Consider the following 15,998-nt stretch of genomic DNA (forward strand, 5'->3'; position numbering starts at 1 on the left):
AAAATACACTTGAAAAAAGAAAGAATAAGGATTAAAAAAATCAAATTAACAATTAGTCTACTAGTTGTATCTGTTTTTATTTTAAACTTTTTCTCAGCAATAATATATATATTTATTACATCAAAATTGAAAACGCGATGAAAATAATCAGGTTATTGCGCCTAGAATTAATAGTAATAATTCGGGAAAAAATTCTGACCCAAAAATGCAACTTGATTCGAATTTTAGCCTCGCCCAAACGTTTCACATTGTTTGATTATATGCAAATTTTCAAAACAATATAAACACAACATGTTGACAATTATAAGTAGGAATAATTTTCAGTCTTTGTGAAGATGATGGTATTTCGAGTGTTGCTTTAACTTTGAATATATCTTTCATCAACTTCATATATATTTTACCATTTCTTCTACTGTCATGCAATGCAGATTCGATATTATCGTAATAATTAGTTATAGCGTGTATTTTCATATTATTTACTTTATTGCAAACGTGTCGAAATTTTGTACAGTCGGTTATTGGTTCTTAAAACTGACATGAATTCATAAATACGCATTATTTCTCTTTTATCTCCGCCTACCGCCATATAAGTTGTCGATTTCTATTGTTCTGCTCATTGCTACAGAGTGCGGGACGGTTCGCCCCTAAAGACCTTTCGCGCTGAGACGTTTCGCCCCGAGATGGTTCGCGCCTATTAATTATGTGGTAACAGTAAATTGATATCAGCATGGAGAGCCTCCAAATAATGAGTTATAACACCTTAGGGTAATTAGAAATTTGATGAGACACATAATTATGATTGCTTGATTTAGATGTTTTGCGGCTTTTAATTATATGGTAACAGTAAATTGATATTAACCTACCATTGAGAGCCTCCAAATAAGTTAAGGTCAAGATCTAGTAAATGTAAGGTGCCTACAGGTTTATGAAATTCAGGATATAAATTCTTTTAATGATGCTTCATATTTATTTCTTTATTTGATAGGGTGTACCGGGGCTTAAATTTTTGGAAAAAACAATGAAAAATCATGTTTTAAACATTCTTTTTCTATGCAATATGAAGGATAAAAGTAACAAATCTCGGAGTTTTGTCCATTTTTGACCAATGAAATATATCTAGAATGCCTACCGTCTCTCCAAAAACGGCATTATACAATACAAGCTCTTGACCTCCTCTTTAAAATGATGTCATATAGAATATAGGTACCGGAATGACTAATCCCGTGATTAAATATAGAATGTCAAAATATTGTTTTATTTTACACACAATTCTTTAAAAGCCGTAAAATACGGGAAAAAAATTCATCAAATCAATTATGACGTCATAATAGTTCTAGCACCAAAAAGACTGTCTGGAATCATTTACTAGATCTTGACCTTAACACCTTTGGCTAATCAAATTATATATATATATATATATATATATATATATATATATATATATATATATATATATATATATATATATATATATATATATATATATATATTTATATATATATATATATATATATATACATACATGTATATATATTAACATCGGATTATATAAATAGTTATAAATTTTTATATGATGAATTACGATATATTTCATATCAATATTTAAGGTCTTCCGTTTTCCAACGGAAGACCTTATTGTTTTCGTTCGGTTTCTTTTTCCCTATTATTATTTTTTTTTTTTCTTACAAAATTTGTGCAGGCGATTTCTCGAAAATGGCTGAACCGATTTTCGTGAAACTTTCAGATCTAATAGATATTAGTCCGAACTTAATATACATTTTTTTATTTTGATGACGTCATTTCCGTTCTTGAGAAAATGACGTTTTAGCGATTTTCAGAGGGTCGGCTTGTCCAGGGATCTCCTCCTAAACGGTGAAAGATATTGAGTTCAAACTTTCAGGGATTGTAGACAAGAGATTGTAGATGTGCAATTTGGCATTCATATTTGTCATGCTCAAAAGGCGTTAAAGCTCGCCTGGTCCCGAAAATTGAGACTAAAAAAACGTCGTAATTTTTAATGGTTTTCTTAGTTTATCTCTTTTCTGAAAAATATTTTGTTAACACATGTAATACAAAAAAAGTTTATATTTACAAGACCTTTCATTTCATATCGAGAAAAAGGGGCTGGCCCCTAATATGAGGGGACCAAAGGGCTCTAAAGTCTTTCATCTGTAGCCCTTTACTGAGGGATATTTTGTGAACGGTTATAGAAGCAAATATGTTTATTTTACAGTTATGTATCCAAGCAATGTAATGATTTTATCATGTGTTACGTAATTAGGGGTTTTTAGGGGCCAAAAGTCCAGAATTTTGATCACCAATATCTCAGAAAGGAAAAATATTTTGAAATGCAGTATAGAAGAAAAGATGCTCAGAATGATGAATTAAATCATATGCAATTTTCAAAATTTCGTTAAACGGCCCCTATAAGGAGTTAAGGGATCGGCCCCTAAAATGTTCTTTCCAATATATCTCAAGAACGGTAACGAATTTCTAAACAGTTGTTGAACAAAATGTATTGAGATTTAAATGACCTTTTATTTGATATCAAGAAAAATGGGCTGGCCCCTAAAACTAGGGGACCAAAGGGCTCTAAAGTTTTTATTTGTAGCCCTTTACTGGGGGATATTTTGTGAACGATTATAGAAGCAAATATGATTATCTCACAGTTATGTATCCAAGCAATGTAATGATTTTATCATGTGTTACGTAATTAGGGGTTTTTAGGGGCCAATAGTCCAGAATTTTGATCACATATATCTCAGAAAGGAAAAATATTTTGAAATGCAGTATAGATGAAAAGATGCTCAAAATGGTGTATCAAATCATGTGCAATTTTCAAAATTTCGTTAAAATGTCCCTATAAGGAGTTCAGGGATCAGCCCTCAAAATGTTCTTTCCCATATATCTCAAGAACGGTAACGAATTTCTAAACAGTTGTTGAACATAATGTGTTGAGATTTAAATGACCTTTTATTTGATATCGAGAAAAAGATGCTGGCCCCTTAAATTACGGGACCAAAGGGCTCTAAAGTCTTTTATCTGTAGCCCTTTACTGAGGGATATGTTGTGAACGGTTATAGAAGCAAATATGTTTATCTTACAATTATGTATCCAAGCAATGTAATGATTTTATCATGTGTTACATAATAAGGGGGTTTTAGGGGCCAAAATTATAGAGTTTTGATCACCAATATCCCAGAAAGGAAAAATATTTTGAAATGCAGTAAAGAAGAAAAGATACTTAGAATGGTGTACTAAATAATATGCAATTTTCAAAATTTCGTTAATCGGCCCCTATAAGGAGTTAAGGAATCAGCCCCTACAACGTTCTTTCCCATATCTCTCAAAAACGGTAACGAATTTCTAAACAGTTGTTGAACAAAATGTGTTGAGATTTAAATGACCTTTTATTTGATATTAAAAAAGGGACTGACCCCTAGAATGAGGGAACTAAAGGGCTCTAAAAATTTCAACTGTAGCTCTTTACTGAGGGAAATTTAATGAAAGGCTATAAAAGCAAATATGTTTATCTTACAGTTCTGTATCCAAGTAATGTAATGGTGTATTCATGTGTGATGGAATAAGGATCTTTTAGGGGTCATGAGTCCATAAACCAGCTATATCTCAAAACTGAAAATATTTTGAAATGCAGTGTAGAAGAAAAGATGCTCAAAATGATGTACTTTACAAAATGCAACCTTCAAAATTTGGTTCAGCGGCTCCAATAAGGAGGTAAGGGACTGACCCCTAAAACTTTTTTTCTCAGATATCTCAAGAACGGTGACGAATTTCTAAACACTAGTTGAACAAAGCTCTTATACCTGAAACAAAATAGTATCTGGCCCTTAGAATGTAGACCCCGTTTTTCTATTCTAAATCATGTTTAGCTGTTAAATAGCAAAATCAAGATCGAACATGTATCTCAAATTCTAAAATCAGACGGAAGACCTCCTCGTTGCTCGCAACGAGATCGTGTCTAGTTACTCATTATATTTACTCAAATTATAATATTTTGTATAAATGAAATAATATTTCCTTCACAATGATTTAGAGATAACACCTGGATAAAACAACAAAACTAGGCAAAATAAATATTCCTTTTTATTTTCATTGTTTTCAACTGCAAACTGCAAACATGAATACATAACACATACATAATCAATATCGTATACAAACATGAATAAGTAAGTTATCTCAACACAAACACAATGTTTCACAGAATCACAGTACATCACAGTACATCACATCACACCTCAAACGTCGATTACACCAGCGTAGATAGATCCGCAGACCTTCACGAAATGGGACGCGGTGATGATGTCCTCCATGTACCTGGCTGCCGCATCTTCAATCTTCTTCTGGGTGGTGGTCACTATCTGCCTCATGTTCCTCTCCAGGTCACATGCGGCGATCCTTGTCTTCACCAACTCTGCTTCCCTCAGCAGCAGGGGGATCAGGTGATATAAAGGAAGAGAGAGTCCATGGGCCTTCACGTTCATCCTGCGATGCCAACCTGAAAAATAAATAATGAATAAACACAGACTTATCAAACTAGCAGGTTTTTGCAGCAAAATTAAATTATAAAAAAATACAGCTCATATTGCTTTAACAATAACTTATAACAAATTTATATTACTTACCAGACATTCTCAGATGAATCTTTCAACTTCAACACTGAATTGATGATGATGAAAATGGAGAAGGGATCTTCGCATATGTAGCCGCTAGTTCTCATAATTAACACCCGTCTCATAATTAATTTCTCCTCTTTAGCTTGACATGGAGAGCCTCCAAATTAGTTATAATATCTTAATTAGAAAACCGATTCAGACACTTAATAATGATTGCTAAACAAACATAATTATATTTGAACGTGGATAGGATAATCGCTTTTTACATTATTAAACTTATCAGAGAATGTACCACATTAAACATGATCATTTGTAGATATGTTTTCAATAAAGTCAAGTATATATATATATAATATTTGCCTGAAAACATCGCAATATATATAATAAATAATATAGGTGCGAAACGTCTCAGCGCGAAAGGTCTTTAGGAGGTCTTTAGGAGCGAAACGTCTCAGGGCGAAACGTCAATAGGGGCGAAACGTCCCGTTCCCATTACACACCCCCTATATAAGGCCGAGAGCAATATTCATGCTTCACCGCATTCAGGTATTTCATTCACCCGAACACGTTACCTTGGACGAAAAGACGTGTAGACAACACGTTTGGAACAAAAATAATATGACAACCACTTCACTGGCAAGGCATATCCAATGAATGACAAAACAAGACAGACTGAAATCCAGCCACATATAGTTCAGAAATCCTCTAAAACTTAAAGTGTAGACCGTTTTCCTGTGTTTATTATAACATCGCACGTGCGCAAGATACACACTGTGGCAGATCGAGCAATGTCAATGATCGCATGGATTTTAGAAACGGAGCGTTTTTGATGGAAACGATGTTACGTTGTTACTTTCTTGGATTGACTATTGTAACGAGTTTATGTTATGTAATGTTGAATCATGCTTATGGCACATGACGGCTGTGTTTGTATTGTCGCCTAGCAACCAGCGGAGATTGTCATGTGACCCACAGAGGGTATATAAACGAGCGCGTCGCAGCCGCAGCGTTCTTTACCCTAGCAGTCTTGAAAGAGAAAGACCGAGGGAGAAATTGCGAGACTAAGGTTTAGTAGGTGGGTTGCCTTGAGAGAGAGGCTTACCACATTGATATTAATAGGACCAATCGTGTTTGACCACTAGTTTGGTTATTATAGAGGCTTTCCTCTTGGAGGTTAGCCTAGCTAAGTCGTCGCCGATAATCTAGTAGTATAAATGAAGGGGTACGCCTTCAGTTAGAGGTAGTACACTGTCCGTCCTGCATAAGGCGTTACCACAGTGACTACCTTTGCTGAGGGTTTACCTCTTGAGTAGGTTATATAGCTAGGGCGTGCCGCGGGTATTCACTACCGCCTGAATAAGGCATATAATAGTGTTTACCTCGTGGTATTAATAAAGTTTCAATCCCGGCCGACCAGATTCATTTGTGATTTTACCCTAAATAAGGGAAGCCATTTTGAAAATATTTGTAGGCCAATTGTAATCGCCAATCATTTAGAGAGGAAAATTATTATTGTTTGATATTTTAATATTCAACCCCCAGACCCTAGAAATGACTAGGTAACGGACCCCTCGACACGTTACAAAAATAAATGGTTGCAGCGCGGTGGGATCTGGGTGACTGTTGAATTATTAGCTGATTACTTTATGTGATTTGGGGTCGGAATAAATTCTTTTAATTGTATTGTGTTTAATTTTAAATTATGATGAGTGCATTAGAAAAAGAATTGCGGCAGTTGCATGACGGGTTGCCTAAGACAGTTGAGAAATCGCACGCCAGAGATTCAGGCATACCTGACAGCAGGCACACCACATTACTGAGTTCTGGTGCGAAACCTAAGCAATTAAAGAAGACCCCCAGTCTTCTTTGAGATGACGAACCTAGTTTTGTCGAAAACCTCAACGAGCTGACAAGCTGCAAGCAACGTGTATCAAGCACACCATATATCGACTCTGCAGCCATTGATGACCCTTATGACTCACTGCCTGACAAGGACAATGTAACACGCAGGTGTCAGAAAAAGGATGACAATGAGCCCGTCCGTTCAGAAGTTAAGGCAGACAAGTTTGATGGTAATTCATCCTGGGTTGATTTCAAATCACATTTTGAAATTTGTGCCGCCCTTAACAAATGGTCTGTTTCAGACATGGGGATGCATTTGGCGGTATCTTTGAGGGGTCAAGCCAAGGGTGTATTAGGAAACCTACCAGAGGGCGAGAAGTGCAACTACATACTATTGTGTAAGGCGCTTGAAGAGAGGTTCTCCCCGACAAATCAGACAGAACTCTACAGGGCTCAACTGCGTGAGAGACGACAGAAAGCCTCAGATTCATTGCCTGAATTAGGTCAGGATATAAGGAGGCTTACCAATCTTGCCTACCCATCAGCACGAGTTGAGGTAAAAGAGACGCTTTCCAAAGAGCATTTTATAGACGCCCTGAGAGATAGAGACATGCGTCTCAGGGTTCAACAAGCAAGGCCCATTGATCTCAATGATGCAAAAAGACATGCTGTTGAGTTGGATGCTTTTCAGGCGGTAGACCATCGAATGCACGACAGTCCAACCTATGCAAGGTCTACACAGAGTGATGAAGAACAGTTAGACACTATTTCGGTGTTGACAAAGGCGGTACTTGACCTTCAAAATGAAATAAAAATTCTGAAGAAAAACACAGACCATCCCACAATAGATATACATGAAAGAGGCGTACAAAAATCTACTGTAGTTTGTCATTATTGTAAACGGGAAGGACATGTCAAAGCCAAGTGTTTCAAATACCTGAAGTTATTGGATAAGACAAAGAGTTCAGACAAAGATCCATCGAAGAATGGTCTGCCTAAATCCAACAAACCAAATACAAAAAGTTCTGTGGGAAGGTCTGGTGTCACCTACAAAGTTGGAGAGGCTGGCATGTATTTACATGCATTATTGAATGGCAAAGTTGTTAAATTGCTGGTAGATTCGGGAGCTACCCTGAGCATATTATCTCCGGATGTCTTAAACTCTGTTGGTTTTGGGAACTCGCAGCTTGTGAGGCTGAGTAAACCAATAGTAACTGCAAATGGTTCACCACTAAAGACTGACGATCTACTTACAATCAACATGCAGTTAGGGAATGATAATTTTGCACAAGCGTTTGCCGTTGCAAAAATAGGGGTTGATGGTGTACTAGGTCTTGATTTTCTGAAATGACCATCATTGCTTCATAGATATGGAATCCCTGTCAGTGAAAGTAGGAGGCTAACATCATGCTATACACATGGAAGGTAAAATTGGCTGTTGCAGGGTCACATTAGCAGATGATGTTTAAATACCACCGAGTTGTGACGTTGTCGCCAAGTGCAATGTTATTATTATTATAACATTTATATAGCGCTAAATATAATAAAATTACTCTAAAGTGCTTTACATAATAAGTTAAAACTACACAATGAGCATACACAAATAAAATTGATTGAGTAATTATAGGCATATAAATCTATAAAAAGAGGTTTACATATAGAAAATAGGCTAAACAGTTTTTAAAATATTCATAAAACATTTTCAGCACAAATTAAAGACTGAAGATCTAATTAAACTGATGAAAGGGTCAATTATAAAACGCTAATTTAAAAAGATGTGTCTTGAGTAACTTTTTAAAACTGGTCAGATTTTCTTCGAGTCTTAAAACTGCGGGAAGACTGTTCCAGAGTTCAGCTGCACTGACATCGAAACACCGATTTCCATAAAATTTGGCACGTGCCTTGGGCTTACCCAGAAATCTCGAGTTCTCTGATCGAAGTGATCTTGATGGAAAATATACATCAACAAGGTTCTGAATGTATGCCGATGACATCTCTTGCAAAGCCTTGAAAACAGTCAAAACTAGTTTGTATTGAATTCGAAATTCCACTGGCAACCAATGAAGAGCAATCAGCACCGGTGTGGTATGATCATGCTTCTTGGTTCTTGTTATTATTCTGGCAGCTTTATTTTGAATTCTCTGTAGCTTTGACAAGGAGCTGGAGCCCAATTCATACAGCAATGCGTTTCGATAATCAAGCCTTGATGTGACACTAACGTTTTCCAAGCATTTTCCGAAATGAGTTTACGAATTCGACCAATATTTCGAAGTTGGTAGAAACACTGTTTAGAAATAGAACTAATTTGGTCATCTAAAGTCAGTGTCCGGTCAAAGAGTACCCCAAGGTTTCTAACGCAGGAAGTTGCATCAATAATCTGACCGTCAAAGTTTATTTTGCAGTTTTCAAATGCACCAAGTCTGTTTTTAGGAGAAAATATAATAAGTTCTGTTTTGTCTTGATTTAATTTAATGTTTACCTCCAATATTTGATGAAGTCCCAGAATTAGGTCTTATAGAACCGTCAAGTCGGTTTATGGAGTCAGAATGTTATGGAGTCAGAAGGAGCCTTAGTAGCGCGAGCTCTTGTAACTGGAAAAACATTTGCACCAGTTAGAATGCTTAACTTGTCTGATCAAGTTCTTAATGTGTACAAGGGGACACTGGTGGCAAACCTGGTGCCAGTAGAAAATGTAGAGGATTTAAAGGATGATAAATGCTTTGACGACAAACAACAGTCAATGCCTGATCACCGTGATCTTTACGAACGAACAATAAAAGGAATGGAAGATGGTACAACCAGATTTTGCGTCGATTATCGCAAGCTTAATGGCGTGACAATTAAAGACGCTTACCCCTTACCAAGGATTGACGACTCACTAGATCAGTTGAATGGAGTCAAGTGGTTTTCCACTCTTAATTTAAACTCTGGATACTGGCAAGTGGAAATGTCTCCGGATGATCGTAGCAAGACAGCTTTTGCTACAAGAAGAGGCTTGTATCAATTTAAGGTCATGCCATTTGGGCTTTGTAATGCCCCGGCAACCTTTGAACGTCTGATGGAGACAGTGCTAAGAAATCTTCAATGGGATATTTGTCTATTGTACCTATAGTCTGTCCCAAGTTATTGCTTCAATCAATTTTTGATGATTTTTAATAAAAATACACATACCTGTGAAAGAAATATACATTGTAATTGAAATCGATGGAAGGGAATATATTCAAGATATCTTCATTGAACAAATATCCCTTTTCACTCATAAAATTTCACAGGAACGAAAACAATTTTCTTACGGAGATTTGTAATGGGAAATGTTTACATCTTTTCTCCATTCGGAATACACTCGGAATACATTGCGAAATTTTTTAACATTATCATCCGGGCTTATTAATGGCTAATGCAATGCAAAATCTCCGTAGACTTTCAATTTTTGGATGTGTATTGAAACCTGAAGCGGCAGAGGGGGCGTTTCAAAACAGATAATCTGGATATTTTTCATATAATAGGATGAACTTAGTTTGAGCACAGAGGTATTTACTATTATTGAAATATCAAGCAAAAAGTGGTGGAAGCAAAAACTCGGGACAGAGTATAGATGATATTATTGTGGTAGGAAATACCATAGAGGATATGATTCGAAATCTTACTCTAGTGTTCGACCGCTTACTAGCTGCTGGTCTCAAATTAAAAGCGCGTAAATGCACATTGCTTGCAAAAGAAGTAGAGTATTTAGGTCATATCGTATCTGAAAGAGGGATAGCAACGAGCCCCGAAAAGATCAAGGTGGTGAAAAAGTGGTCTATTCCATCTAACCTCATCGAGTTTTGGTCATTTGTAGGCTTCCGCAGTTACTATAGAAGGTACATGTATGTGCCAAATTTTGCAATGATTGCGAAACCGTTACATGACTTGACGAAGAAGAATATAACCTTTAGATGGAACGATGACTGTTAAAATTCCTTCGATAGGCTAAAGAAGGAACTAGCGACAGATCCAGTTTTAGCTCACCCCGATTTCGGTCAAGAATTCATACTTGATACTGACGCTAGCAATGAAGCCGTAGGCGGGGTGCTATTACAAATACACAATGGGGTAGAGAGACCTGTAGCATTTGCGAGTAAAAGTCTATCGAAGTCTGAAAGGAAGTATTGCGTTACTCGCAAAGAACTGTTAGCTGTTGTGCTATTCGTCAAACATTTTCGACAATACTTGTTTGGCCGAAAATTTAAAATAAGGACCGACCATAGTTCATTAAAATGGTTGATGAACTTTAAAAATCCCCAGGGGCAGCTGGCTCGTTGGATAGAGATGCTGTCAAGTTATGACTTCTATATAGAACATAGGCAAGGAAAGTTTCACAATAACGCGGACAGTTTGAGCAGAATTCCATTCAAGCAGTGTAAGAGTGACCATAGACTGGATTGCCTTGCTTTAAAGCAGGATTCAGACAATGCCTTTGGTTTCACTGGAGATGTTACTTACAGTGAAATGCGAATTCTGATAGAAATCTAGGTATGGTGAAGAAGTGGTTGGCAAATCAAAAGCGTCCTGAATACAATGCCATATCAGGGAAGTCAATGACTGTTAAATCGTTATGGTCTCAATGGGATATATTGATTTTACATGAAGGTGTTCTATACAGAAAGTGGGATGATTTGATTTCAAAGAGTCAAAAATTACAAGCTGTAATCCCAAATGAAGAAAGGAGAACAACTCTAAAATTCTGCCATGATGATCGAGCAGTTGGTCATCTCGGTGTGCATAAAACCTTGGCAAAAATACGACAGTCTTCTGGCCGGGCTTGCAAAGAGATGTCAGACAGTACATTAGAGGTTGTGAGGTTTGCACCAAGAGGAAGGTGCCTACTATGACAAATAAAGCCCAGATGCAAATAGTTGGTTCAGGATCTCCTATGGAAAGGATAGCCACTGACATTCTTGGAGAACTGCCCGAGACTGATAATGGCAACAGGTAGATATATACTAGTTGTAGCTGATTATTTTACTTATTGGACGGAGTGCTTTGCAATGCCTAACATGAAGTCGAAAACAGTAGCTACGAAAATTGTAGAAGAGGTGATTACTCGACTTGGTGTCCCAGACACAATACACTCGGATCAAGGTCGACAATTCGAAAGTGAACTCTTCCAGGAGACATGTAAGCTACTTGACATTCAAAAGACACATACGACTCCCTACCACCCACAGTCAGATGGTATGGTTGAGCGTTTTAATCGGACTTTGACAACGATGCTCAGTGCCTTTGTAAATGAGCACCACTCCGATTGGTATGTCCATTTGCCATATGTTATGATGGCCTATCGATCATCCATACACCAAACTACTGGAATGACTCCAAATATGTTAATGTTAGGCCGAGAGTAAAAAACGCCCCTAGATGTTATGTATGAACCACCTTGTAACATTAAACAGACTCCCTCAAACAAATGGTATGGGAACTCCAAGAACGCCTAGAAATTGCTCACAATGCTGTCCGAGAGAACATTGGAGAAGCCATGGTTAGACAAAAGCACTACCATGATAGAAAACTGAAATGGAAAACATTTGTTAGCGGTGAAGAGGTATATGTTTTCTTTCCGAGACGAAAGCCCTGGACCTCTTCAAAATATACAAGCTATTGGCAAGGTCCATATAGGGTTATCAAAAAAGATATCTGATATAACGTACTTCATCAATTGTGGTCCTAAAGGGGGTGAACAAGTTGAACATGTTGACCGTATGCGGAAGAAGTATCCGCGGGTACTTTCAAATGAGGAACTTCCACCACTAGAGGAAGGTCAAGAGCCACTCGATGAAGAGGGCAAAGATGATGTTGCATATGATAGCCCTGTCCGTAATAATAGACCTGTTAGAAATAGAAGGCCACCTAAATAGCTTCATGATTATTATGTTGATAAACCTGATAAATAGTGTTAAGTATGATAATGTCTGTAAGAGTACAGTGACTTATACTCTTTCACATTTGTTGTAGATGGCAAAGACTAAGACCACTCCAAAGTATGAGTTTCGGCGTTGTCCAAAGTGTTCCTATTCAGCAAGAAGAGGACTACAAAGGACACGTCTTCAAGTGTCCTGTGTGCGACTTCTGTAATAATAAAGAAGCTAATTAACCTGAAGCGACACATGAAGAGATGTCACCCTGGCCTAGCCAAGGAAGAAGTTGTTGGGAAGCAAGGAGGATAAGTGTGAAGAAGTGAGAGAACAGCGGGAAGACGATTGGCTTGCTCAAGATCCGGGAGATCTTATTGGAGAAATTTCAGATGAGGATAGCGATAAAGAAGATGACGAAGACACCACGAGTGATAAAGGAGCTGGATCTCAAGAGAAAGGGGTAGATGAAAGTTTGCTTGAGGGAAGGATGTTTAGGAAGCCGACAACGCCTTCGCGGCTTTGTTAAGGCTGTCCACAGCTAAATATATATCGAAAAATGATACTATTTTAATTATCGAAAAATACTTCAACCGAGCGAGTTTCTTTAAACTTTTATTACCTAAATTAGCAGTGACATCCAACACTATATTTAATGTATTTTTGGGACGTCATATAATTCTCTTAAGCACATGACGGGTGTATTCTAACACGGTAAATAATCTATAAAAATCGCATCGGCGCAAGTGAATAATGACATTAAATCAAAAATATTTTTATGAAAAATCTTTCGATAAGTATTGTATTTTGCAGTTCTTGCGCGGGGTTCATATAATATTTCGTTTATTTGAAATATTGTCAACACATTTTGCACCGCCATCGAAATTAGGAACATTTTTACCTTTTAGATTCGATTTACACAAAAGTGGGTCAATCGGTAGGTTTCCCCCAGCAAGATTCACATTGGTATTTATTTTCTCTCCCGATTTCACGTAAAATATACTAAGATTGTTTTTATCTTTCACTTGCGCCAAGCCGTTTTTTATATGCATATAATTTAATTCTGTTTGTAACACGCTTTCTAATTGGTTGAAAAATTTATTTTAAATCGTATAAAGAATGTTGCCTACGTCATAGTAAGACTAACGTCAAAAACGTATCAATCCGCCTGACGTTACGTTTGAATTTTGTACAATTTGATGTCATTTTATGGATCAAATAACTGTTTTTATCAACAATTGAAAGCAAATAAATTAAATTATAAGGAATGAATTCAATATTTATTAGTTTTATACGATATAAAATCAGTTTACGCTTTATAAACCGCGAAGCGGTTTATAAAAAAAAAGCGTAAACTGTTCCAAACAACCATTTTATATCGTATAAAACAAATATATTTACATTCCAAATATTTTTTGCATGTAAAGTGTGTGAAAAGACACTCCAGTTATAAGACCGTAACACACACAGGGTACTCAAAGGTTAGAATGACTTGTTTTATTATGACGTTACAAACGTTGAACGCTGTAAAATGCAACGTCACAGGCGAGAATCAAAGTTCACGCTTGTGGCTGTTACAGTGGCTCTTCCATTAAGGGTGTTGTTTACTCAGGGTTTGAGTTCTCAAATTCGGATTGTTATAAAGTTCAATGTAATGAGTAAAATTTGTTCTAAACAAAAAAAGTATGAATAAAATGAATATTTATTGACAAAACAATTGATATTTTTACTTTATTACGTAATTAGGCTCAAACAAAAATAGACTTTTAGCAAAACAGAGGAAATTCGGACTAAATTTTGCAGATTTTGTTTTCCGCTAAACATTTTTGGCAGTACTCTAATATTGAAAGTTAAGATTTTATATTTTAGTCTATATAATTTTTCATATTTTCTGCTGGTTTTACCTCACTTATTCATTAAAATAATTGTATGGCACGAATTGCGAAAATATTAAAAAATGCTTAAAAACGATAAAAGACACCTTATCTCAAAATTTTGATAATTGACCTCATATAAATTTTATGCCAACAGAATAAGGTCAATATAAGTAGTTCAATGCTATAAATGTTTTTGTATTATCATCATTCAATTTTTTGTAAACTTAGATCAAAAATGGGTAGGAATTTGAAAACTGATAGAGGAAATTCGGACTGGAATATTTTTTCAAATTGTAGCTGAAATCTTAATGTTTTGTACCTATTTAGTGGCACTGTCATTCATAAAATGTATTACAATTTTTAAAGTGCTTTATTATCTGAAATATATTTACAATTAAGAAAATTTCAATTGTAGTGTAAAATTTTATCGGATTTTTCTTGATTTTTCAAAAAATATTAAATGGCCATTTACTCAAAAAGTAGGTCATTGACCTACTTTTTTGAAAGTGAAAAATAACACTACAATCAAAGGTTTATAATATACAATAGATGGGGTTTCATTATCATCAGTGGAATTTTTTTTCATTCTGAGTAAACGTCATCCTTAATTTGAACTTACCCATAGGATAAAAAAGAAATTTTGACGTAAAAATGACATTTGCAGACAAGGAAAGAAGTTTTAAAAATGTAAATATAAGCATTAAATCCTTATTTTTTGAAAGATATAGTCTCATAACTGCAGCGGTGTGTGCATACAAATTTTCATAACGCGCGTTATTCAATTTGTATGCACACACCGTTGCAGTTATGAGACTATATCTTTCAAAAAATAAGGATTCAATACTTAAAAATATTGAATTCATTCCTTAAATACACATCACTATTCATTAGATTACACGTAGCAGGGGGAGTCTCAAAACCATTAGTTTACGAATAGTTATTTACCTATTACGAAGCTTTAAAACTGTTGATTTTTTTTACACTTCATATCGGTGATATTGAATCACTAGTGTTTACAACAGTGTCTATGTAAAGGAATGAAGCGGTTTTATTATGCACAATGAATATCAGGGTCAGGGGGGTGTAATGAAGAATAATGACCCCCATTGAATAATGACCGGGGTCATTTTTCTACATAAAATAATGACCCCCCGGTCATTTTTCTTCGTAGAATAATGACCCCCCCCCCCCGGTCATTATTTTACGTAGAAAAATGACCCCCCCCCCCCCCGGTCATTATTCTACGGGGGTCATTATTCTTCATTACACCGACCTTCTCGCAGCAACTTATTTTTTGCTTGTCAAGATTTTTTGGATCAGTCTGCCCCCCCCCCCACTTTCAAAAACGATGCTACGTGCCTGGAATCACATGTGCTTGTGGAATACTTAACAAGTCAACATTAAGATCGCCTATTATAATGATATTGTCTGTGATTTCCCCGACCTTTTCAATGCTCCAAGAAAGACTGGTCCGAATATTTCCGTCGGAATTTGGGGGTCGATACACGCAACATAGAAAATAACTACAGGTATGGCTTTCAATTTCTATCCATATGCTTTCATTACAAGTTGTTTCGAATTCAGGACGCCTTGTTGCTCGTAATAAATCTAATAAATATATATAGAATCCCTAGAATCTACAGTATTCGATCTTATTGTATATTCTCAGGATGACTGTTATTCTTAAGAAATTAAGAAGCGTTTCTCCCTAACAGTATTTATACCTCTGATCAAATTAGATGGCTATGTGGAGTTTC

At 36.1% G+C, this 15,998-nt stretch overlaps 1 pseudogene; it reads left to right on the forward strand.

Moving 5' to 3' along the window:
* Positions 1 to 12,467: 12,467 nt before the first annotated feature.
* On the forward strand, positions 12,468 to 12,893 carry LOC128182168 (uncharacterized; annotated as a pseudogene).
* The last annotated feature ends 3,105 nt before the right edge of the window (positions 12,894 to 15,998 follow it).

The sequence above is a fragment of the Crassostrea angulata genome, chromosome 4 (assembly GCF_025612915.1).
Source record: "Crassostrea angulata isolate pt1a10 chromosome 4, ASM2561291v2, whole genome shotgun sequence".
Taxonomy (NCBI): domain Eukaryota; kingdom Metazoa; phylum Mollusca; class Bivalvia; order Ostreida; family Ostreidae; genus Magallana; species Magallana angulata.